We start from the raw sequence: 26,550 nt of genomic DNA, 5'->3' as shown, positions 1-26,550 counted from the left end.
TTTATGGCTGAGATTCTGCCCTGCATAATACAGTCCACACAATTCCACATGGCTACTGGTTATTCAAGCCAGCTTGACCAGGTAGACACACACTCACTCAGATATCTAGCATCTGGAGCAGGTTGCATAGTACTCAAATTCCATCTGGCAGCATCTCAGAATAGACAGCAGATCCTTCCTTCTAGGAAGTATACTCTTTTTCCCCCAGCTACACCTAGGTAGCACATTGCATTCTTCCCCAGACACTAAATGACTGAGAGAACACATACTGTATCTTTGTTTTTCAGTTGGCTTGCAGATCAGGGAGGCGGCATCGTGCAAGGAGCTACTAGATAGTTCCTTGCATAGCAATCATAACATAGCATATGTTCTCAGAAAGCATGCAGATATCACTAACAGAATTATGACTGTAGTAACTCTTCCTCAAAGCACTTTGATATCCAAACATTTATAGTTTCTTCCACCTTCCCTTTCTCACCATCTTTCATTACCAGGTATTCCCACAAGATCTCAGAGCTCCAGAGATCCCATGCAGATCTTTCAATGGCAGTCTAGCCATTTTGAGCTGTAAACTAGCTTTGCATCAGTTCACTTGGGGAAAGATGGGGAAAGATCAGTGCTATGTCAACACAATTCCAGCAGACATCCAGCATTTGCTATGTAAGGACTGGTTGGTGCATATATACCAAATGTTCTAAAAACAGTTTAGTGTGAACATGGCTGGTGCCCGCTCTCAGATATTGTATTTGGGATATCCTATATCACCCCAATATGGGGTCCAACTTTAGGATTCTGAGTATAGGATATCCTGTACAAAATAGGATGCCTTGGAATGCTATCATCATCAAATTTCAGATTTGGGCATTCTTTTAACTAAAGAGCTCACTTGAATTTTATCTATTTTCGCTTTTTTCAAAATAATAATAATAATAATAATAATAATAATAATTCATTTATCTAATGCCTGAAGTTCAGGTTGTTCTTCAAAAATTTGAACTAAATCCTTCAGACATCCATTACTGAAGTTACCATGATTCCAGAGGGTTTTTTTTAACTGAAAAAAGCATATATGTACATAAAGATAATACTAAGCATCCCACCTTGATTTCCCCCCTCTGAATTTGCCATATGTTCAGGAGTTCCAGCTTCTTTACTCAGAGAATTGCATTCTTTCATTGTTCTCCTTTCCTTCTTATTCTTTGGTACTTATGATATCTGTAGAACAACACATATTAGAATGAAGTCCATTTACCTTCTAACCCCCACCAACTTTTATTCTGTGCTATTATTTCTAGTTTGAACCATTATACTCATCTCAATAGCACGGAGGATTTTTGTTTAACCTAAAGCATACCTCTTTGGCCTTTCTGTCAGTAGGTCTCACTTGCCTTCTGGTTTTGTTCTGTGGATGTTTCTTTCGGATTTAAATTCAATATGTTGTTTTGTCTCCAGTTTTCTGCTTCATTTAAATGTGGATTTTCCATCTCCTTTTGCTGTAGTTGCTAACTCCCACACAGAAAAGGCTCATAAACAAAGAGGAAAATCCCTAGAATTTAAATTCCACTCTTTATGTCTACCACAAGAAACTCCCCCCCCCCTCAAAATTCCTTTTATTTAAGATGATAGTTTCAGATTTTATCAGTCTGACTGGTTTCCATTAACTTTTACAGCACAAAGACATTAAATAAAATGTGAAACCATGTCTTCTGCACTGTCAGATTTTGTTCATTTTCTGTATCTTTACTTGTTAGGTAGCTGACCATATTTCCATCAATAAAAGGGTCAAACTACTTTTGAAGGCTGTGTTGGATTATCAGCAGAGGGCACAAGCTTCAGTTGGTTAACCAGCAGGGGACCAAGAACTGAATGAAAAATAAAATATTATAGGTAGCCTTTCCCTCTCGGAAGAAATGGTAACTTTTATTTATAAAACTGTAACTTATTTCATCCTTTAATGTCTCAAAAATGGGGATGGACACCTAATATAAAGTTGTTTTGGGCTGCAAATGTATTTGCATATAACAAATAAGTCCATCAAACTCAGGCCTTGTTCCTCATTACTCATTCACTGTTTGGAATGTAATTTGCTGTTAGTTATTATAGTGTTGAAAAAGTAACTCACTAGATTACTTGTTGCACATCACATTTCTTTTTATTACTTTCTGTTACTTAAAAAAATGATTTGGACTGATAATAGAATGACATAAAACCTCTAACGTTCCTGTCAAAATACCTTAAATGCTTTAAAATGCCTTTTAAATGCAAGCTTTGAAAGTAACTGAAAGTAACCTTGTTCAGTTCTTTACACCAAAATGTAACTAGTACGGGAGAACAGAATAACAGAAACAAAGGGGAACAAATAAGGCAACTGAGTGGTGACTGGAGGGGCATTATTGTATCATATACTAAAAAGAACCCTCTCGCTATTGATGGATTTTAAAACCTCTCATTTATTTATTTTCTTACATTTATAGTCTACATTTCTTTCAAAGAGTTGAAGGCAATGCTTCACTGCTGTTTATCCTCACAACAATCCTGTGATGGAGGTTAAGTAGAAAGATATCAGTTGGCCTGAGGTTGCCCAGTGAGCTTCATGCATTTGTCAATTATTTGTAAGATTTGGTTCTAAAAAAACCTCACTGAAGAACAAGACCAAGAGTGCCTAAGGTGGCCGAGATGGACAGTGACTCAGGAAGATTTTGTTTCTTTTATTTTTAGCATATTAGTATATTATTTTAGTATTTTATGATGTGGAGTTTTATTGTTTGCTTTTATTGTATATGTTTTGATGGAAAGGGCACTATTTAATAATAATAATAATAATAATAATAATAATAATAAAGTGAAAATTAAATAAACACAAGCCTGTATAGTACTGACCAGTCCTAACTACAGTAGAGCCACTAAATAAATTGTTACCTGGTGAGTCAACACAGAAGTCGCATTGATTCCTCTAGAGGGGACTAATAGTTGAATTCAAGCTGTATAGTACTCATTTGGAAAGTACCAGTAATAATCATTTAGTATTGTATAGCTTTTAAGATGTTAAATGGAAATAATAGATTTTGTAAACTGACCCCTTATTCTTGCACTGGTTAGCAGATAAAGGTGTGTGTGTGTGTAGAAAACTTTGTATCATGCACAAAATTATTTTTAAAATTGTATAAAATTATTTTCAGGCTATATATATAAGCTGCATATGAAATATAACTGAATTTTGTATTTAGACTTGGGTTCCATTTCCAATATATCTCATTATGTATGTATATGCAAATACAGGTATTCCAAAATAAAAAATCTGAAATCCATAATAATAATAATAATAATAATAATAATAATAATATATTTATATTTCCCTGCCTCTCCCAAATGGATCGAGGTGAGATTACAACCCAATACAGAAACACATCAATAAAATACAATAAAAGATAATTACATTAAAACTAAGTAATCGTCATGCAACAATACAATACGATTATACAATGGTCTGAAGGTGGAACAGTATTTCTTACACGGAATCAGGTGGGTAAGCTCACCAGAAGAGATCTGTCTTAAGTGCCCTCTTGAATGCTTCCAAGAAGGCAATAAGACAGACCTCTTCCGGAAGACTATTCCATAATTTCAGAGCAGCCACAGTGAAAGTTCTTTGGGAAGTCATTACAAATCTGGTTGGTTGACATTCTAATAGATTCTTCCCAGTTGTTCTGAGTGTCCAGGGCAGATTATGTAGGGAGAGGCATTCCCGCAAGTAACTCAGACCCAAGCCATATAGGGCTTCAAAGGTAATAACCAACATCTTGTATTGTGCCTGGAAGCTAATTGCCAGCCTTTGAAGAGATTTTAAAACAGTGTTATGTGATCAAATCTCGATGAACCGGGGACCAATCTGGCTGCCACATTTTGAACCAATTGAAGCTTTTGAACTTGGTACAGGGGTAGCCCCATGTAGAGCGTGTTGCAGAAATCAAGACAAGAGATTACCAATGCATGTACCACTGCTTCAAGGTCCTTTTGGTCCAGGTAGAGATGCAGTTGGCGTATCAACTGAAGTTGGTACCAAGTACTCCTGGCCATCGCATCCACTTGAGATGACAGTTGTAGTGACGAGTCCAGGACTACTCCCAAACTGCGAACTTTGTCCTTTAGGATAAGTGTGAACCTGTCCAAGACTGGTTGACAAATCTCCATCCCAAACACTCAAGTCATTGCACCATACTGGCTCTATGTATGGTTTTACCACACCATAAAAGAGAATTTAGAGTGGGATATGCATCATGAGACTATGATAGGATTGTAACATGAGCTCATGATTCTTTCATCCAAGCTGAAGGAACGTGTACTAGGATGGCTACATGGCATCACTGTCCATGCCATGCCCATCATAGCTGCACAAAGTGTACAAATGCTAACTTATAGGTACAGATGCAAATGTAAAAATAATTATGATAATTTATATAGAGATATAATTCATCTCATATTAATGAAGACGACTATGGTGCGAAACAGATGGGCCAAGTTGGCTTGGGGGTGTGGCATGCAGATGACACATGCCCCCAAGATGCCCAGAAGCCAACTTCATGCCGCCCAGCTGTCCAAATTTCGGGCAATTTGCTGATTCTTTTTGGGCTGGCAAAAAGGCACATTGGGGCCATGGCATGTGGTTGCTGTGGCCCCAATCTGGCTTTCTCAGGGGCAGTCAGTTCCACCCCTATGCCCAGCTGACATGGTATCCAAAACAGATCTGTGTTGATAGGCAAATTCAGGGTCTCTGTTCTTCTCTCTTAAAATTTAGCACCTGATTTGAATGGCTTCACAGTTGTAGGAGTGGTTTCAAAGGCTGTGGAGAAAGAGGGGTTTTTGAAATCTAATTGTGCACATAGATGCTTTCTATGGTGTCCCATGTATCTCAGCCAAATATGATCATAAGAACCTGAGAAACTCAAAGCTCACTGAAATTACATCTCTGCTTGTGATATGAAACAACACCACTAGGAAATGCCACATTCTGGGGGTTCACAAAGGACAACGAATGGGAACATCTGTCCATTTCACTTTCTTTGGTATTTGAATGTGTAAAATCTTTGTAAATTCTTGAAAACGTAACTGAAATTATGGTTTTTCCCATTTTCAGCAACCAAATGCCAGGGGAAACATCTATTCCTGGCCCAGGCAGGACAATACTGTATTTACTTCACCAGTGGGCAAAAGCTTTTCTGTTTTAGCAGACATACAATGATTAAATGGTTACAGGAAGTCATTTTTGCTCTCTCTCTGTGTTGTATTTTTAACTTTGTTTTTCAATAATATCACACTTTTAAAAATGTAATGGCATTTTATTACAACTTGGTTACTCATAGTTTCACTTTTTTATTATCATGTTTTTTGCTTTTTCTTGTTTTAATATTTGTAAGCTGCTTTGGGTCCCATGTAAGAAAACAGGCAGGAAATAAATAAATACTGGTGTTGACAAATACTCAGGTGATACAAGGTCAGGCTTTTAAGAGTTAACCACTGCCTGGGTGAATGATTTAGTTTCCATTTTTTCCTGCATTTTCCCCCATCTCAAATTAATTCCATCCTGAATACAGAGAAATTTGTAAAGCCTGGTAAGTTCTTGTAAAAATGAACTGAAACACACACACACACACACACATACATACACACACACACACCCATGCATCCCAACCCAGGACCTGACCTTGTTTATTTTAGGAGACATCTGCTTATTGTAATAGGGCCACAGGCATGTTCTGAAGACACTTTCTAACAGCAGAACAACATGGACGTGAAGCTAACACACTGAAATAGTTCCAGGACTTGTTTTTGCTGGATTCCAATATGTCTGCGTTAGTGAGCACACATGATGGCAATTATGACTTTGGCACATTTGAAGTCAGCTGCTTGCTGATCTAGAACTTAGATAGGAGCTGAGATCTTTTGGTCCAAGTTGAGAGAGAACATCTTGAATCTGTTTCTAGGCATATGAAAAATTAATTGAATCTCTATGGGCTGAAGTCTTCCCAAATACTAAACTATCAGATGGTTTGTGGTACCCTGCATGAAAAGGGATAACCTGTTCAGCCTTTAAAGTTGGAATAATTTTGTCTGCAAGGTTATTGAGAGATATGTAATGAAAAATTGCCACAGTAAGGGAGCTGAGCCAAAGGGGCTTGTTTATAGATTGTATATTAACTGTACAGTGAGAGGGACTAAATACCTCCTGCTCTCTTTCATCTGTCGGGCACTGAAATTATATTATACATTATATTACATTACTGACAAAGAGTATGCAGCAAACATAAACCCTATTACAGTTTTCATTTGATGTTTCTAAAGCCCAGACACGGAGCTCAACCAAAGAGTTCTGAACAAAATCTGAAAATCAATCTCAGAATATGTCCTCTGGCCTCAGGGTCAGGAAATGATGTTAGAAGATCAACAGTTAAAAGGGGAGCTTGCAAGAGGGCCTAGGATCTCTATTTGCCTTCAACTCTCTAATTAGCCCAGGGCAAATATAAATATTAGGTCCTAGTGCAAGCTCTCCTTTTAACTTTTGATCTAATATCACTGCTTGGTCTCTCTCTCTCTCTCTCTCTCTCTCTCTCTCTCTGGAGGTTTGGTTAGCACAATTTGATACAGAATATTAATATGTGTCTTCCCAAAAATAAAAATATAAAGCAGAATCTTCTGAACCTTCAGGAAGGAGTGGGGGGGGGGGAGAGAAGAGGAGGAAAAGCTGATAACAGAGCATCACATTTTAACACATTAAAATTATAACTCCAGAGGTATGCAGAGCTCACATAACATGCACATATATCTCCAGCAATAAAGCAATCCATTCTTTGGGAATATTATGTGGAGAAATGTGCAACCATGTTTTGCATATGTGGCTGTGTGCCTCTAGGGGACAGTAGAGAGATAAATAGTCAATATTCCTGGCTGTTTTTCCTCTGTATTGTCTGCTCAGTTGCTTTCTCACCTACAGATTGATATTCTGAATCTTGACTTCACTTTCTCTCTCACCTTACTTCTTCCTCTCACTCAGCATAGTAGACCCTGAACATGTCTTCAAATACATAGTTCCCTTGAAAGAAGCTTTTTCACTGAAGATGATCTTCCATACCATCTCTTGCTGTGCTTTTTAGCCGTCAGCTGCCATATTAATAAGCATGAGAAACCTTGTCAAGAAGTACTGTAGATTTATAGTCCCCAGACATATCCATCTCCCATTCCAGATACAAGCTTTTCTTTGTATTTATACAAAAGTAAAAGAAAGACTTGTATGAGATCAATATATCCCTGCAAACATATTTCAGGCTGCATAGGCCCAAATGTAATTTCTCTTTTGTGGGCTAAGTACCACCTCAAGAAAACCTCAAAGGAGGGAGGGGAAATTGTTTCCTCAAAGTCATTATTCCAGGAACAGCTCCCTCAGTCTGATTCTCAAAAATGATCTCGGAGTCTCTGGTCCTCTTCCCCCACAAGCTCTGCCTAATCGCCACCCCCTGTGGTACATGTGGAACACATATATACCAGCATCTGTCTTCCCAGACTTCACGGCCCCTTATTTCTACCCTTGCCAGCTTCCTTGCTGTTATGGGGTGAGCAGAATGAGGTCATGAAGTGTTGATCAAATGAAGTAACAAAAATGCCAGGCATCCAAACACTGTATTTACCGTTAACAGGTTCCACTGCTTCTAAAATGGGCATCTCTAAGCTTGCTTGGAGTAACACTGACAACCTTATCTCAGGGAAATGGAGATTTATATGAAAAAAATATATCCTGAAGCATACCCAGGGCCATGCTGTCCAAGCCTACAATGTTATTATGTCACAGATGCATCAGACATCTGTTTCTGGATGTCATGAAAGGGTTGCAATTTGTTAATTATTCTATTTAATTCAATTCTTTTTTACTGCCTAGAAAAGGAAGAAGTACTTGTATACTTTGCCTGAAATAGCAAAATAATTTGGTTGATTTAGGGAACTATTTACCTTGAACTGCTTTATCGCGAGAAATAAATGGCATGGCTTGACCAATCCAGGCTCAAATCTTAATCCTTGCTTCAAAGGGGCACCTGACAGAGCATCTCAAACTCTTGTTGGTTTCTTATTATGGCTGGAACAGATGGGCAGGAAAAAGCAGCTTGATCCTGCTTTTTCCAAAAGTGGGTCAAAACCCCACTGCCTTCACAGCCCACTCCCAAGGCAGGCTGAATAAGCATGGGCTAACCACACAGCGATGGTCAAGCTGCACCACTGAGTAATTTTTTTTGGTTGCTTCCCCACCATACATGTGCACCATCACACACACTACCTGAGATTTCCAAGTACCTCCCACATCTGTCCAGATACCATCCCATGCCATGGCTGCCCCTTTGATTTGCCACATAGCCACATGTGCAATGTTCCAATGGTACATGCCATTGCTGCAGTGATGTGCAAGTGATACATTGGCAAAGCACAATCATGAAGGCCCCCCATCCATGTCCCCTGTTGGACTGTATGGTTTGTGTATGTTGTAATTACATCTGTTTGAGTTGTTTCATTTTCATTGCTTTACTTTGCTGCAGCCCCACACTTATGTCAGACTATTTATATGCAGCATCAAAGATGTGCATTTTTCACATTGAGTTGGACTATCCCAGCTTCTTTTTCCTCCACTTTTTAGCCCTGGAGTGAGGCTTCAGTCCGGTTTCCAACCGCTTTCCAAGGCATGCGTCGTCATCCTTCAAAGCAGCTGAAAACAGTTTTATTTTGCCTGTCTGTTTCACTCCTTAGATTACTTTGGCCAGGCTATTGTTTTCCTAGCCTCCAATATGCTGTACCAGAGGCCTGGCAATAGCAGGAGCAGAGAGGGCATTGGACTAGGTGGGACATTGCCTCTAGGTCCCCAGTCAGTGGGGACCTCATGCTACCTTCTCTGATCTGACAAACATATTCATGGCAGTGGTTGTGGCATTGGGGGGATGTATGTACCAAGATATGTCTCCAGCCAATGCGTATTAGGTATGTCAGCTAAACAGGAACCCATCTATCCCATATGCAGAGCTAGTTTAAGGACAATCTTGACAGATTCCTCTCCATCAGCCAGAAAATGGTCATGAGTTTGAGGCTCCAGTGGCTAATTGATGAGTCTGAAGGTGTTGAGCGGTCAGATGTTATGTAGTACTATATGTGGAACTATTGTGCTATAATGTACAGGATGGTGGTCCACATGTCATTCTGCATGGCAATATAGTACATTATAGAAAGTGATTGACAGCTTCTCTGAGAGACTGACTGAAAGTATATTGGCAATGTCCATGAAGGGCAATAGCAGTGTGAAGTTAACCGGTATTAACAAAACCTATGCTGTGGTGAAAGTCATTACAATCAATCAGTCTTATTGATTGGTACAAAATCTAGTGATGAAAAGCAGACATCATTGAACCCTGCAGGTGTGTTGCAAAAGGAATGCTAGGCAAAGTGCACATGCTTGCAGCAACACAGCTGAACACAAAACTGTAGAAATTTCTTCATGCATGAATCCTTCTTTGTCACATTCAGAGCAATCAGGTAGTTCATCCCAATAAAAAGGAGTGCTCCAAAAATGGATGGAAGACAAAGCAGTGACAGGACAAGCCACGGTGGCATGTGATAAGATACAGCCACAGATGCTACTGTCCTGTTGTAATTCTGCCTTTGGAAGCCTTGTGTGACAAAGTCCATGGACATAATGTCCAATCTCTGAAAAGCAGAGCAATGCTGGGAGAGCTGAGAGCAATTCCTAAACTTGCTGTCCTGTGTCCTTTGGAGAGGCTAAAACAAAGTCCTGGGACGGATGGTGTTATTTCACCATACAGAGGCCTAACTAAGTCAAGGTGGGAAAAGAACATCCAGTGGAACTGAAGTTGCTGGGGACTTCCTGAGGGATAGAAAATGAAAAGAAAAGGCAAAATCTGAGATCATTGGAGTATCATTACTATGCACAGTGCCAGTGGCAAGTGGGTGGGGGCAGCTGGTACAAATTATCAGCTCCTGGTGATTCAGAAGGGGACCTGGGCAGGGTTATATTGCATGTGTGTTTGCTCTTTTCTGGATAGTATCACTACTTATCAATTGGTTTTGACATCCATTGTAAAATTGGTGAATTTCACAGAAAATTATATTTTTTAGATCATGCATAAAGATTTTAGCTGGTTTTCCAAGGGTTTAAAACTCCCACATTAGGTCAGGAAAAGAAGCCAGACCAGCAGTTGCTCTTGCAGCCACCAAGTGAAGCGGCCTGATCATGGGAGCTAAGGAGGAAAGTCCTTCTCTATCCAGCCAAGCCAGGTTCAAGCCTTCAGGTGCTGGAAGTACCAACCCATTTCTCCCACCCAGCTTCAGCCACTCTACTCTTCCTCCCTCCCTGTCTGCCCACTACTTCCCTTGCCACTGCGAACACTGCAGGAATGCCTACTGGGAGATCCCCACCAACACACAGCAAGTTTCTGTAGTCTTTTCCCAGCCCACAGAAAGTCTGCAGGAGAACAGTACTCTCCTCAAATCCCCTCTCTTCATGGATATCCAAGAGCACCTTTCCTGCTCCACCCAAAGCCACTGGCTTAGCCCAGAGATCCTTACCCTGGTGGCAGACTAGCTTGCAATCCCCCCTCCTCTGGCAGCCTCTGCCTCCTGCTCCAATCTGTTTGATGAGTCTGAGGGTGTTGAGTGGAGGAAGCACTTGAACAGCTAGAAGGAACACTTGAACAATATTTTTCACCAGGACCCATACCTCCTTTGAGTCTTGGAGCCCAACCCACACAGCACAGAGGGCTGCCTAACCTCAAGAAGGCAATCAGGAGACCCGGCAGTGAACAGACAACCCTCCACTGCCATCTACCTGGAAATTTTGTAATATTGCTATATTTGACGCAAAAACAACAGTGAGAAGACTATGCACTTTATAATGATAAATAATCCTAAATCAATTTACCTGAGAGTAAACCTGACTAAAAGAAATTGAATTTATTTTCAAATAGACATATAGAAACTACACTAATTTTGTGGCAGATTTCAAGGTGCCCACCAGAATTTTCAACATTGCAAGACATAGGAGTAAAAAGGATAGAATAAGTAATCTGATTTCCTTTAAATGTGCACACACACAAAATCTAATTTAGCCTAATTCAAGGGACCAGCTCATTATTCTACCCACTGCCGACTTGATTCAGTCAACAACACTCCCCCCCAAAAGATACAGATTAAATGTTTCATCATGTTGGATTATATAAATTATACTGAATGCAACATAATTCCTGAGAGCTACAAAATACATGGATTGAATGCATGTCAATTGTTAGATATATTAATAACTATGCAAGGGATAGATTATAGGGGTTGAGTCAATTTTTGCAGATATAAAGCAACACTAGTAATACATTTTATGGGGGTAAAGTTCATATTTGTAACTTTTTACAGAAAATGAATCAGCACTGCCACCTTGTGGCTAGAAGGAGCAATTAATTTCTTTAAGGATTAGATTGGTTGACTGGATTTAGCATGTCCTGAGATGGATGGATGGATGGATGGATGGATAGATAGATAGATGATAGATAGATAGATATGCTATATCCTCTCTTCTTTTAAAAGGCTCTTTGTATATGTGAACATTTACATAGACCCTTGCAACCCATTTTTTTTACATAAAATAAGATTATTGACCGATGATTGTTACAATAATAAATAATAGAAAAGGCATTTTCTAGCTCATCACTTATTGTGAGTAAAGATGAGGAGATTTAAAGGGATAAGAATGTTTCCAACACATACAGTTAACCTACAACAGAAGTACCTTTGGTTTCTCAGTGAAGAAATAGAAACCTTTTTAAAAGGAGAGAAAAAAGGAAGAGAAAGAATAAAGAGAGGGCGAAGGGAGTTAGAGCTGAGATGAAAGGAGAATTGATTGAACTGTAATTGTATCATGAATATTTTCTAAATGTGAACATAACATTAAAAATACTATCCTCAAGAATTAGAGACAAGAACTCTTCTTAGAAGGAGAATTTTGAATGAGAGGTATAATAGGTTTTTTTCCTTTTCCTTTTCCTTTCTTTTTTTCTTCTCTTTGATTTTTGATTTTCTTTTTCTTTTTCTATTATGCTAAGAAAAAGGTATAGAACCTTCTAATAATGTTATAAGTTACAATTAAAATTTGTATGTCTATACCAAAACAAATAATAATAATAATAATAATAATAATAAACATGAGGTGTTGTAATCATAAAATGTGTTTGCCTTTAGCTCAATCCAACTGTAACAAATGGGTTTTAATGTATCTAACATTGCAGAGGAATGACTACGGTATGTTTTATTATGATTGTAGTTGCAAACTAGCATAATTTACAATATTGTATTTTAATGTCATTCCACTGCATAATTATGGCATGCATGTTGCTCAGTATGAGGCAGCTAATAAAGCTTAATTAAGTATTTTAAAAAAATACTTCAGAAGCAAGGTAAATTAACAATAGTCCATCATCAGATTGCCTGTGTGATCTATGTCTTGTTCATGTGGGTTAGATTTTTTGCCATTATAATAGCCTACTTCATTCTGTTAATAATGTTGCAACAACTAATAAAGTGGACTGAATCCATAAATGCTCATGTCATAAAATGTGCTAGTTTTTCAGATACCACAAAGCTCTTTGTTGCTTTTCAGCATTACCTCTCAGGAAATTTCTAAGAATAACATTTTCTGGCAAGGCTCAGAATTAGCTACCAGAGATAACTGGTTTGACCCAGAGCCCCTTGTGGGCCCTGGTACGTTCTGCGGAAGTATGCTTCAGCATTCATTTCAGCGCTCATGTGCAAATGCACTGCGGCATTCATTTCAAGGGAGGGAGCAGAGCTGTATTGGTCAAGGCATATCCTTGTAGATCTCATTGCATCACTGAAATTAACCAGAGAGCTGGGCTAAAAGCCAAAACTCTTAAAAGTGGCAGAGGAGAGAGATGAATAGTACATAGCAAAGGGCCATAAGGGAATATTAGTCATATGAAAAGGGAAGGAGTTAATTCAGATAATCTGCTGGGACTACAGCTCAGTGCAAAAATACATTCTTTGCACACAGAACATCCCCCACACAGGCTGATCCAGACCCATGTCAAGTCTGTGATGTTACAGAGCTGTTGACGGCAAGTGTAGACTAGCAATAGCAAATACATTTCTATACTGTTTATCAGTAAACTAGCACTTCCTAAACGGTTTACAATGTGTAAGCCAATTGACCCCAACAAGCTGGATACTCATTTTACCAACCTATGAAAGGATGGAAGCCTGAGTAGACTTTGGAGCCCTCCTCTAGGATCGAATTTACATTGTGGCTGCAGTATTGGCATTTAACCAGTGCACCGCCAGGGCTCCTAGACTAGGGGTGAGAACTGTGTAGCTCTTGGACTGAATATGGTCCCACTCTTGGAAACCTCCATGTGATTCTTCACCATTTTTCTGGACTTGAAATTACACAAATGCTAACCCTTGAAACAGAGTATTGTGCTCTGTAAAACAAGACACAGAGAGCCATTCTAAAGATCTTTTCAGGTGCAGGATGCAGTTTCTGTCCTGATGTCCTGCCAAAAAAGCTCCACTGTGCCGGAGGGGGAAGGAGGTGTGCTTAGGCAGTCCTTCCCGGTATAAGAATGCTGCTGTTTACAAGGATGCAAGAATATCTGTAGTTTTCATCTGGAAGAAGGATATGCAACATAAACTCAGTTGCTGTGTATCTTCCAGTTATTTCTGACTTCTGGTGACCCTAAGGCGAACCTACCATGGGATTTTCTTGGCAAGTTTCTTCAGAGGGGGTTTGCCATTGCCATCCTCTGAGGCTGGTAGTGTGACTCTTCTTTAAGAACAACAGTTCCATTTCCATTGGCTACATTGGAATAAAATCTATTAAACTTGTGTTAAAACTTTGGGAGCCTTTGTGAAGAAGAAAGCATGGGTACAGAGGGAAAACTCTTAGCAAGAGACACAAGGAGTCATTCTCGCTATGAGAAGGCAAGAAACCCCTTTATCTCCCTCCTGTCTGGCTCTTCAGCACTCCCTGAGAGACACAGAAAAATCCTGCAACATGTCTTGGCAAATGCTTTTTATCTTTAAGTACTTTATACTCCCCATAAAGCCAAACCTTAACATAAATATTTTGTTCCCTCAAGGTCAAACTGTTCAGCTGTTTGGAGCCCTGATAAGAATCATGGAATGTGATGTTACTTGATCTGCAACGCTCACCTCAGCTGACTTCAGCTAAATAAAGAGATAGCAAAACAGTCTAAAGATTATTTTTTAAAAACCAGATAGTGAGCCAGCATGGTGTAATGTTCGAGCATGTGACTATGGCTCTGGAGATCAGGATTCAAATCCCTGCTCAGCTATGGAGACCCACTGGGTGACCTTGGGCAAAGCACATTCTCTCAGCCTCAGAAGAAGGCAAAAGCAGCCCCACTCTGAACAAATCTTGCCAAGAAAACCATGAGATAGGTCTGCCTTAGGATAACCAAAAGCTGGAAATGACTTGAAGGGACACAACAAGAAAGTACTGGCATAATTTGGTGAACATGAAAGCAGGCCGGTTTACTCAGGAGTCCTGTCACTGACATTAATTAGACTGCTTTGTAATAATTTGACTTAAATTGTCAGTTGAAGCTGGAATTCTGTGAGGGGAAAATCACTATTTCCACACTTCTTCTCTGCAACAAAACATCAAAATTAGCCTCCCCATACATATACATAGCAAAGATGACCTTATATTATTTTTCCTCACAGCTGTTCTGTCTCATTTGCATCGAGAGTGATTAGTGAACAAGTCTCACTAGTACAGATTGCAATACTGTTTTTTAGATTGCTTCCAGGCAGGTATTTTAATATGCAACAGTCAGTGTTCATTAACACAATTTCATTGTATGCCCAGACAGACATTGTCACCATTCTTTAGTAATGAACCTTCACACAAGCAATTTATCTGCAAACATTATTTTGGTACTAGCTGATTTAAATATTCCAGAGAATGTTGTTTTCCCACTCTGTATTGAGGAGCATCACCTATATGATAATGTTGTTTCTGAGAAATGGTGAAAAAACCTGTGGGATGCAATCATCATGTTCCTATCAGATAATGTCCAAAAATTGCTTTCTGGAGATTAGTGGTGTTCACGCACTGCAAGATACAATTGGGACCCTAACACAGTGTTCCAGAAAATAACCCAATTTAATCCAGGCTGGACCCAGGTTCAGACCAATCTTCATTCAGAGATTCAGATGTAGAAGTGTAATTTTTGACCAATCCCTGCTCAGCCATGCAAATTCATTGGGTGACCTTGGGCAAATCACACTCTCTCAGCCTCAGAAGAAGGCAAAGGAAACCCCAATCTGAACAAATTTTACTTTCCTGTCTTTTTACCCTGTCATGTTGATTTTGGTAACGTTCAGCTCCAAGATGCTGTACTCCAGTATCTACATGTTTGCAAATTCTGGGGATGGGGGTGGGATCAGAAACACCAGCACTGGTCAACTGGGCCCATAGGAATCAAGAAGCTTAGGCAGCATTTCTCATCTATTCTTTGATTTGAAGAGAGGGTAAAAAGACAGGCAAATGCACCATCAGAGAATCTGCTGGAGGTGGCTATCCGGTGATTAAACCAGCTCAGCACCACATGGAGTCAATGTTGTTGCAGAGAAACCCTATAACAGAATGGGAACATGATTACAAGAACTATATAAGGGCTTAGCATGGCAGCACAGCCCCGATATGGCCTTTTCAGGGTGCAAAAAGGAGACACAAAAAGTGGCTCCTTTTTGTGCCCTAGAAAGGGTGTAATATCTGCAGTGCCACAACTTTATAGTGCTCTTTCTGCAGATGCAGTGACAGAGGAGTGCCATGATGCCGTGTGACATGTAGAGCAGCACACAGTGTCATGCTGCCCTGGCGTCATCTGGATGCTATGCCTCGACTCTGCCCCCAAGTTGATGTAAGGTTGGTTTTCACAGGGCCTCTGGCTAGGGGGCAGTGTTGGGGCATAACACCCATATGACACATGCCCCGGCTCTGGCCCCAGGGTGGCGTGATGCTGCACATCACTCTACATGGCATGCGGCATCATGGCGCTCCTCTGGCGCTGCATCCACATGACGCAGCGCTGAAGGAGCACTGTAAAGTTGTAGCGTCACAGCTATCGTGTCCTTTCCAGATTGGGACCATGCCATGTGGTTGCTGTGGCCCCAATCCAGCTGTAAAAGGGGTAGTTGGAGGCTGCCCCTTTGGGGCTGTCTGCACAGCCCCTAAGTCCCATTGGATCAAATGGAGGTTACATCTGAATAGATATGTATGAGAAGCCCAAACAGCACAACAGAGAAATGTTAGAAGACTTCAGGAAGCCCTAAGCTCGATGGGGAGGAAGAAACTGATTCATGAGGAATAAGTATAGTTAGTGGGCAGAAAGTCCTGACTGTTGAGGAGGGGGCTAGAAAATGGTGAGAAGAGTGACACAGAATACACTAGAATGTCTAGTTTTCTGGCTGAAACATTCAACAGGCAAACTTGACATTTTGCTCCCTGTCCCACTTCTTTATATTTTCACTTACACGTAAGGGTGGAAGGTGGAGAAAAACACTAACACACTGTTTTGTTCACTCTCCATTGTAAATATGAAATAAATTTTGACCCAACCTAAGAACAGAGGATTATATGGAGCAGCAGGCTGCCTCCCTTCATTCTGTCCCTTTTCTAACTAAAAGTTAACCTTGCATGAATCACACTGGGATACTTTGCTGAGGCATTTGTGTGTTGTGTACCTTCAAATCACTTCTGACCCATGGTGAGCCTAAGGCAAACCCTTCCCTGGTTTCCTTGGCAAGATTTTCTCTAATGTACTTTCAGCTCTGGCATTCTCAGAATTCCAAGTCTGCAAGAGGGATTTACCTCAAACTAAGCCAAACACCGACCATTTATTTGTGTTGTTAACCTTGATTGTGATGGGGTTTGACCAAGGTTTCTCCATTCACATGTGATGATTTTCCTGCAAGGAGACAATATCTCTGTAGGAAACTAAACATGAAAAAAAAGGCTGTACACTGTCACCCGTGACAATTATTTAGTAATTTATTTTAATTACTTACGCTGATGAAAGCTCTGCACACACTTGACTTCTCAGCATGGCTAACCATAATAAAATAAAGTAAAATATGTATTATTTACATATTGTGGTGAGAAAACAAGGTACTGGCTAGGAATAGGGAACCAGTGGGTGTAGGATTCTTGAGCTCCAGCTCTCCTGAACTCTGATTCTTGGCTATCCTGGCTCAGATTGATGGAAGCTGGAGTCTAGGAATTTCTGGAAAGTCACAGGTTTCACTCTGGGCTTCTCTTATTTTTTTATGATGTGAAATTTAACATATTTTTCTGCACATGGAGATAATATTGGTGTGTGTGGGAGGTGAGGGAAAATATTATATGGGCTGAAGTGCTCAGAAAAGTCAATCATGCTATTTGGATAAATATAACAGGCCAGCAAGTTTTGCTGTTGAAGAATGACTAAAAAGTTGGTTTTGTTCATTATAACAGTGGCAGGCCACCAAAAGTCCTTCCTAGCTCAGGCTGCTTCTCCAGGTTTTAAAGTACTTTAGTATCTCACAAGCTATGCAGTGATGTGACCCATGCAAAGTACAGGAGAAAAAAGAAAGTGTGCCTACTTTGCAATACAATAAGGTGGAAATAAAATACTTTCATGTGTCTCAGATGAACCTCAGGTAATATTGGGCTGCTCTATGATAGCTCCGTATTGTGTATCATTCCTGCTGAAAGGCAAACAAGTAGTTGGTACCAATCAGAGTTGGAAAAGTTACATTTGGACTACAGCTCCCAGAATCCCCACGCTGGTTAGGGATTTCTGGGAGTTGTAGTCCAAAAGGTTAGTGTTTAAATCTGTGGTGGGGACATTAAAATATATCCAGAAAGCGAGCTCTCCATCGCACTGGTAACTGTATTCAGCATTGTGACATATTTCATGTGTCATATCTTGTCCTTTCTGACATAATGAGTTTTGATCATTTGAAAGTATCCTGATGCTTTTACTGCTTTTCTAAAGAAAGAGAAAAAATCAATTATAGTATCTACTTCTGTTGACGTATTAGCCTGTGGTTATTAATGTTATTGACACCGTAAGAACAGGAAATTTTGTGCTGGAGGTATATTACTCTGTGGTAAAATATGGAGGCACTTTGCAATGCCTTAGGGTATTCTTCCAGGCTTACTAGAAACCTGAAGACAGAGCATATAATCAAAATCAATAAGACATTTATTTTTAAGAGTGCAGGGAGGGTTTCCCCCACCTTTTCCTGGACTGAAATGCATTTCCTTTAATACTGCTCATCCTTATGTCATTGTTTTCCTGGTAATCAATTTAGGATGTGCAAAGGCATTTTATACTTATTTTCAGACTGTCTTGTCCAGCCTTACGTTGACAGATGATTCCATTAATACACTCAGTTCAGAATTTGTAAGGCATTGCCAAATAAAGAAAAGAGCTTTTTTGGCTTGATGCTTTTAAAACCCGAGAACCATATTGTGGCAAAATCATATTTTATTAACTGCCCTTGGAAAACTGGCAACCTTACAAACAAACTTCAGTGAACACAACTGAAAAAGATAGCTGTCAATGGATAAAGTGGGGAAAGGCATTATTTTACATATTGTTTTGTATCTCACACTTTCCCAGACTGGATAGAGATGGGATGGGAAAGTTATAGACCAGAATGAAATTTCTTGAGAAAAATACAGACCCCTGTAAAAATAAATAAATTAATAAATAAACACACACAGAGGCATACATACAGTGGGACTTTTGTATCTATTGGGGTTTGATTCCAGGAACCCACATGGATACCAAAACCCATGGATGCTTAAGCTCTATTATATATAATGGTATAATAAAATAGTGTCCCTGATACAAAATGGAAAATTAATGTTTGCTTTATGGAATTTATATTTTTTAAATATCTTCAAGCCATGGATGGTTGAATCCATGGAATCACAATCCACGGATACGGAGGGCTAACTGTGTATTGCAACTATGCATTTTCTGAAGATTGACACTTATTAGTTCTTAAGAAGTATCAGTACTCATATGCAACAGTATTTCTCTGTCCTGTATAGATTTGCACCCAACCCAGACTCCCAAAACATAGATCTTGATCCTCTTCTTCTAGTCTATTTCAAGCTGTTTATTTAAAGTGTCCTGGCACACACATTTCTCTTCAGATCAGCCAAACCAGTTTTTTAAAATCAGTTTTAATAGCTTTCTTCGAAATGAGTAAGATATTTAAGAGAGGAAGGAGGTTTTAAATACTTGCCACAATGGGCTGAAAACATGTGTATCACAAAAAGAGACAAATATAATATAAAAATAGAGAATGTAGAATGGATAGTAAAGTAACTTTTCCAACCTGCAGTTGAATGACTTTCAAAAACAGATGACTAATTTATTTGTCATTCTTACTCCTTTCCTCCATGCATTACATGATCTGCCCACTGCGATTTTGAAATCATTTGTAAAGCTATGCATATACATGATCTTTTAATTTAAACCATTTATCAATGTATCATGTTGCATGTTTTTTAATGAGAGGGGTTTAAAAAGAAGAAGAAGAAGAGAAAGTGATTAAAACTATGCATCTCAGGAGAAGAAAAGCTATACTTTAATTGAATGTTGTAGGACAGCTTCCAAACTGGCCAAACTATCCTAAAAATGTTAGGTCTTTCTTCAGTCTGAGATAGAAGCTAACATGATAGGCCATTAGTGACATTAAGGAAAAGCCTTTGCAGAAAACACAGGAACAGATGGAGAGAGTGCTTCTGAAAAAGAATAAGGGCAAGAAATGGGCTGGGGAGAGCATCTACCTTTTTTTACAAAATGCTAGTACTCGTGACTTCTGCCTGACAGCCATCAGCTATTGGAGCCATCAAGTAATTAGAGCCTAGAGCTGAGTTGAAATCAATTTCTGACTCCATCTGTACATTAAATGTACAGATTTTTAATTGTGGTAGAATTCTATGGTAGAATTTACACTCTCAAGTTCATCCAACAGTATCAGATTCTGCATCCCATCCTGTAACATCCAAGGATGTATCTTTAACACTGGGCTTTTCATTATGATTCTGTACATACCTCATTATAAAACTCTGATAGTTGTTCTAGGTCACTACTGAGACAACACCTTCCATCTTAACCACACTGAACTCTAGTCCTGAACAATATTCACTGAACTCTGATTCAATAACTCTGGGCTTGTCTACATTGGCTATTTGCTTTTATCCCTCCCTTGCTGCATCCTGGTTACATGATGCAGGGCCAAAACCCCAAACCGGAGGTTGCCTGTCTTCATGGTTTCTACACCCATTTCAGTTTTTCCTTCCCTTAACCTGAATTTTAAAACCTTTTACTCCAGGTTTTCAGCTTTCTCTGCAGCGACAAGAGGCAATTCCAAAAAGTCCCTGTGAGATGCCCGGCACCTCCACTATTGCCACAAGTCACTCTGAAGTCAGAACAGGGTGCTGAACATCAATAACATGGTTGGGCATCTCATTGTAACCGCAATGGCAATGCCAGGCAGTGAGCAGGGATCTCATAGGAAAGCAACTGGCATCATCGCTGCAAAGAGAACACAGATAACAAAGGAAATTCAAGGCTACAATATTCAAGGGGCAACCCAGAGTATTCTGGCTAGTGAAGACAAGCCCCCTGTCTCTGTCCAAGGTCATAACCTTGTTTTAGCACTAGGTTAGCAGTAGAATCCCAGGCCTGGCTCTGCATCTCATCTGGACTGTTGTCTCTTTTCAGCAGTGGAAATCATGATAGTAAGAACATACTCAGGCACTGGGGCCATTTGTCCAATTGTAACTACATGCACACACACTCACTTGAACTCTGATCCCAGTTTTGTACACACACACCCTTACATACTAATGACCATGAATGCACTCAATATAGTCCCTACTAGGGGTGTACATCAGCCTTGGACAAAGCTGAGACAGAAGCAAACACCTTTGGAGACTTGGCCCACAAGGAGAGCCTGCCTTGATACCCTTTCATAGTTTTCTAAATTTAATTACGTATTTTTTTAAAAATGACCTCAATGGTATAGCAAAAAGAAATTCAATAGGAAGGAATGTATATGCTACAGCTGGAGGGGCAAAGGGAGGAGTAGCTCTAGCCCATGATCCAATCTGATCAGCAGAGTGTCACAACCTAAGTTCTGGGAGTTCACATCCCCCATGTGATTTCCCATACATGTGCTCAAGTGTCATAGAGAATCTGTGCCAGGCTTCCCATGGCCAGAGGCTAGCTGTGCACACATGGCCAATAAACAAGATGCTTTGAAACTGCAACCTTTCCTTGGAGTAAATGCCATTCAACACTGCTGAATTTACTTCAGAGTAGATACATCTACTTTCTTTCTAAGGAAAGAAACGAAAGGCTTTAAAAAATAGCACACACCCTAAGTACTGCTGCATGTTCCATCTACTAGAAATGTTCCCTGCTCCTCTGTCACACTCTCTTACAACAATCTCTACCCTGAGCAAATGCTCTTATTCCTCTTTTTCTTAACTTTAATCTTAATATTTAAAATAGTGCAGTTTAAGTTATAGGTTGGAAGGTTTCCTTTTTAAAATAAATATTATGACATGCTGAACTAATCTATGATACTCTGGGATCCAAAGCAACATTACACTGCCACTGTTTGGTTATGGATAGCTTCGGTGTGTTGCTATAGGCCATGCTTCTTAAAAGTAAATTTCCAAGCTCTGCGACAAAGATTTAGGTTGGTGCATTCTAGATAAAGCAGACTTTATTGTAGGCACAGCATTTAGGTTCTCCTGATGCAAAATCTGGGTATTTTGTATCCATGTGACATCGAGCCTTGGCTATTAGCCCAGGAACATAGAAAAAGAATTGCTGCAATGAGTCAGTTGCATGGTCCACTGGTTACAGCAACCTTATACCTGTAAGCTGAGAATGAATATTAGCAGAGATGACTGAGAATGTCTCTGGGCAGCATTCACCCACCCCCACCCCAGATGGCAGGACAGAAGCAGATAAATATGCTTTCACCCCTCATTTCCAGGCAAGACTTAAAGTGAAGTCATATTAGAACACAAGCAGAAATGTTGCACCTTCCATGCCTGAAGAAGTCTCTGTCGAACCTGAAAATGACTAACTGAAGTCAGGAAGGACAGAATGTTTTCCTTTCAAAGCTCATCCTTTTAAGGTGTTTTCATGGGTATTCCAAACCAAAGAAATAAGCCTGAGGGCAGGGAACCATCCAATTAAAAAGATTGCATGTACAGCACTGTGTAAATTTACAGCACTTTATAAATAAAGGTTAATAATAATAATAAATTAGCCAGCTTTTTTTTTTTGGGGGGGGGGTAGTTTGTTATTTTATCAGTTTCCCCCTTGTATCCAAACGAAAGTGACTAGAATATGACAGGATTTTGCAATGCTGGTGGAACAGAAAAATGTCTTTCTCTCTCACACTCAACTTTGGATACAAATAGATGAAAGTGTAGATGGTTTTATGATGTGTAAGAATATTCAGTTTGATACTAGGATTGTTTTGCCAGGATATAGTTTCTGCTGTGTACATATCCTGCATCTGAAATGCTGTCACATAAAACCCCCCTTTTTAACATTGGAGAAAGCTTCTTGTTGTTGTGTCCCTTCAAGTCATTTCTGACTTATGGAAACCCTATCATGGGGTTTCCTTAGCAAGTTTCTTCAGAGGGGGGTTGCCATTGCCAAACCTCCTAAGTCTGAGAGAGTGTGACTTGCCCAAGGTCACTCAGTGGGTTTCATGGCCGAGCCGGCAATCATACCCTGGTCTCCAGAGTTGTAGTCCAACACTCAAACCACTACACCACACTGATTCTCACTAGCATGTTTAAAAGTTTACACTGCTAATGCAGAGCATGAGAGCATGCCTTATACCATGAAATCAGATCATTGGTCCATTTAGCTCTGTATTGTTTTCATTCCTGGCAGAAACTCTGTAGGGTTTCATATGAACCTTCCTCAGAGATACCAGGGATAGAACCTGAGACCTTCTGTAGGTAAACAGTGTGCACTGCCACTGGACCATGGCTTTCTGCAATCAACTGTGAGCTAGTCAGTAATACAGTCAACAAGGAAATGTTGAAGTTGAGTAATAAAACCACAAAGGAAGGAAGTACACAGTTAAACACAATACTTTTCAGTTCCTTTTACTTTCTCTTATTAATCCTTCAACAAAGAATCCTGAAATATGTTCCAAAACTGGGGGTGGATCTATGTTAACATGTATTAACAGCATTAATGCCAAACAATGCTGAACCTTCAGCATTTTGAATGTCTTTCCACTTGCACCTGAATTTTATGATTGGCCAATAACAAAATTCTACATCAGAATACTCTGAAATGAGAGAGTTGCAATCTTTTAATTTCATGCATTATTACCAAAGGTAACGAGTCATGGAGTACAGTCTGATCTTTATTGCTATTTACATAGAGTTATGGCAGGACAGAGTGGGAAGAGTGGTTTCAAATACAATAATTCTGTAATGATATTCTCATGGCCCTGTGATAAGCCTCACCCTCAGTACCTTTTATACTGTGGAATCTGTTCTGCCATGTTTATCCCCTTGTTCTCTTTCTTTTCATCACTGAGGACTTAACCTTGGGGGTACCACCACCCTGGCCTTAGTTCTTCTCCAGCAATAATATGGCTCAATGCAATGTATTTCTGTGATATGTAGTTTGGTGGAGGACCAGAGCTCTCTGACAGAGAATGCTAAATATCTCACAAAACTACAAACCCTAAAATTCCATATCATTGAGCCATGGCAGTTAAAGTGGTGTCAAACTGTTTTATTTCTGCATTGTGGCAGTAGCCCAGATTTTAAACCCAAGGGCAGAAAACTCTCAAATTAACAATTTGTAATTCACTCCAGGAGTGGAGTGGCTGAATGGTGGGGTAATATTAAGATGAAATCAGGAGAGATAAATGCAAAGCCTTACATTTAGGTAAAAACAAATCAAAACGTTGGGAAACCTATCTTAGCACCAGCACATGAGAAAAGTAGAGGTCTGTAATGGAGCAGCTAAGAAAGTTAATATAATCCTGAACTGAGTTCACAGAAGCACAATGTCTGAATCATGAGAAGTAATAACTCTGCTTTATTCTTCATTAATCAGGTTGCCTTTGGAGTACTGTCTCCAGTTCTGGAGGCACCATTTTAAGAGCGTAATTGAGAAATTAGAAGAGTCCACAAAGGAGCAGCCAGGATGGCATAGAGTCTGGAAACCAAGCCATATGACGAAGAAACATCTGGGTATGATTAATCTGGAGAAAATATGATTAAGGGGAGATATCATAGCAGACTTTAAATATCTGTCATAAAGGCTGTCAGGCAGAAGAGGAAGCATACTTGGTCTCTGTTGCTCCAGGAGGCATGACTAGAACCGACAGACAGACAGAGTTTAGGGAAGCAGATTTTGGCTCAATATTAGGAGAAATGTCCTAACAATGAGAGGAGCTCAACAGTGCAGGACAGACTGTTCAGAAAGAAAGAACAGACTGTTCAGAACAAACTGCCTCAAATTATAGTAGGGTTTCCTTCACTGGAAAGATCTGAACAGTGACGGGATATCCATCTATCAGGAATGCTGTCGCTGAATCCTGCAATGCAGAGCCTGCATTCAGGAGAAATTGAAATGATGGTGGACTAGTTGATCTTCAGTGTACCATTCTAACTCCATGGATTATATGAAAAAGCAAGAACTGCTATGGCCATCGTATTGATGAGATATTAAACATTTCTGAAATTATACAATTTAAAAAATCCACAGAGATCTTTTAGTCTATCAGAAAGCAGAGCTCACATTACAGCATCAGATGAACTGAACAGCTGGGCAGGAGGTGGTATTAAGGCCTACAAAGCTCTAGCACAAAATTAAATACAAACAATTACCTTGAGATTAGTATTCTGCATAGTACAAGAGTCCGGAATGAGGGGAGTGTTTTTAGCCTCTCCACCGATTCCCAGGTTTTATCCAGAATCCCAGGATGGTAATGGAAGAGATTGCGGTGATAACAATATGAAACAGATATATATACACACTCTTTCCATCTGACATTTCACAGACGCTAACAGCCATTGCTGGAGCCAATTCCCAAACACTACTCATTCAAATTGACAATGACAGAGTGGGTGAGACAGGGACAAAGCTTAAAAGGGATGCAGGTGCACTGGCAAGAAGGGATTAGCCTGACTGATAATTCTGCTAACTCTAAAGGATTTTCTCATGCTTTAATATCTCTAAGCAATGCACCTGATTTTAGGTCAACCAAAATGGGGCAAGAAAGTGGGGGGGGGGGGGGGAATCTAGTTTTTGGGGACTGTTTTTGATACAGCCACTGCTTCTGTGTGTGGTTTCATCTACTGCTGGCTTATCTTGCCTGTGGGCTACTGGTTTATGCAAGTTCCTCTGGGTTAGCATAGCACTGAAGGTAGAAGGAATGAAAAGTTTATCTTGAAAAGTATTCAGAGAACTACAGTTAGTGTAAAATGTGGTGGCCAGGCTGTTGCATTCTTCAGAAAGGACATATCACATGTACCAAATTGTTTTCCAGTTTGCTTCTAAGCTCAATTCAGTATACTGTATTCAATATACTTTATACATTTCAGTATACAAAGCTGTAAACAGCTTGGGGACAGGATATCTGAAAGGCCACCTCCCCAAATGAACAGGCCCAGAACTTGAAATTCTCAGTAGAGGTCCTGTAGCATATCTCACCATTCCCAGGAAGATATGGTGAGGATATAAGACAGGGTTTTCTCTACATTTTCACTCTGGTCGTACAATTCCTCTCAAGGAAAGTCAAGTGGTTTCCATCTTTGTGGAGGTTCTTGGGAGCAAAACTATATTGTTTCATATGGTTTCTGGTCCTCAAAACCAGGTTTTTAAGTTTGTTTGTATTCGTATGCGTGTCTATGTGGTTTAAAATTTGTTGCTAAAAAGAGTTTAAAGCTGTTTTCTCTCTTGTGTATCACACTGGGTTCAGGTGCAATAAACACGTACTGATGCCAATATAACAGTAATAATATGAAGTTCATAGGCTGCATCTGTTACAAATATTGCTAGACAGGACATGTGCAAATGGAACAGTTGGATAGCTTTGACATGGATGTCCAAGTGTGCCTATGGATGATGATCACCCACATTTAAAATACATGAAGGTACAAGTGGGAAAGAATCAAGGCTCCATTTTATATAATTTAAGAGCAATTGCAAAGTTTTAACTAGATCTGCTCTCTACATAAACAAGTATGCATTTCATACACTGGTGAATATGTCAAGACATCCAGATGATCCATAAAAAGTATCTCTACTAAATAACCACATATCTGGATTTAGCATGAACAATTATCCTGGCTTGGGCATGATGGAAGTTGCAGTTCTCAAAAATAACTTTTACAAATTATAACTAGGGCCTAAG

At 39.7% G+C, this 26,550-nt stretch overlaps 1 long non-coding RNA gene across 1 annotated transcript in view; it reads right to left on the bottom strand.

The window, feature by feature from the left end:
* Nucleotides 1–25,202, bottom strand: part of LOC149318545 (uncharacterized) — a 38,346-nt gene extending 13,144 nt beyond the window's left edge. Inside the window, exons 1-2 of the long non-coding RNA XR_016279814.1 lie at nucleotides 25,022–25,202; nucleotides 1,101–1,215 (exon numbers count right to left, since the gene is read on the bottom strand). This is a non-coding gene — a long non-coding RNA (uncharacterized LOC149318545). The remainder of the gene's footprint in view (nucleotides 1–1,100; nucleotides 1,216–25,021) is intronic.
* Nucleotides 25,203–26,550: the final 1,348 nt, after the last annotated feature.

The sequence above is a fragment of the Sceloporus occidentalis genome, unplaced genomic scaffold, assembly GCF_023333645.1.
Source record: "Sceloporus occidentalis isolate IW3139 unplaced genomic scaffold, rSceOcc1.0.p SCAF_2, whole genome shotgun sequence".
In the NCBI taxonomy this organism is placed as follows: domain Eukaryota; kingdom Metazoa; phylum Chordata; class Lepidosauria; order Squamata; family Phrynosomatidae; genus Sceloporus; species Sceloporus occidentalis.
This window is presented reverse-complemented; position numbering and strand designations above follow the sequence as displayed.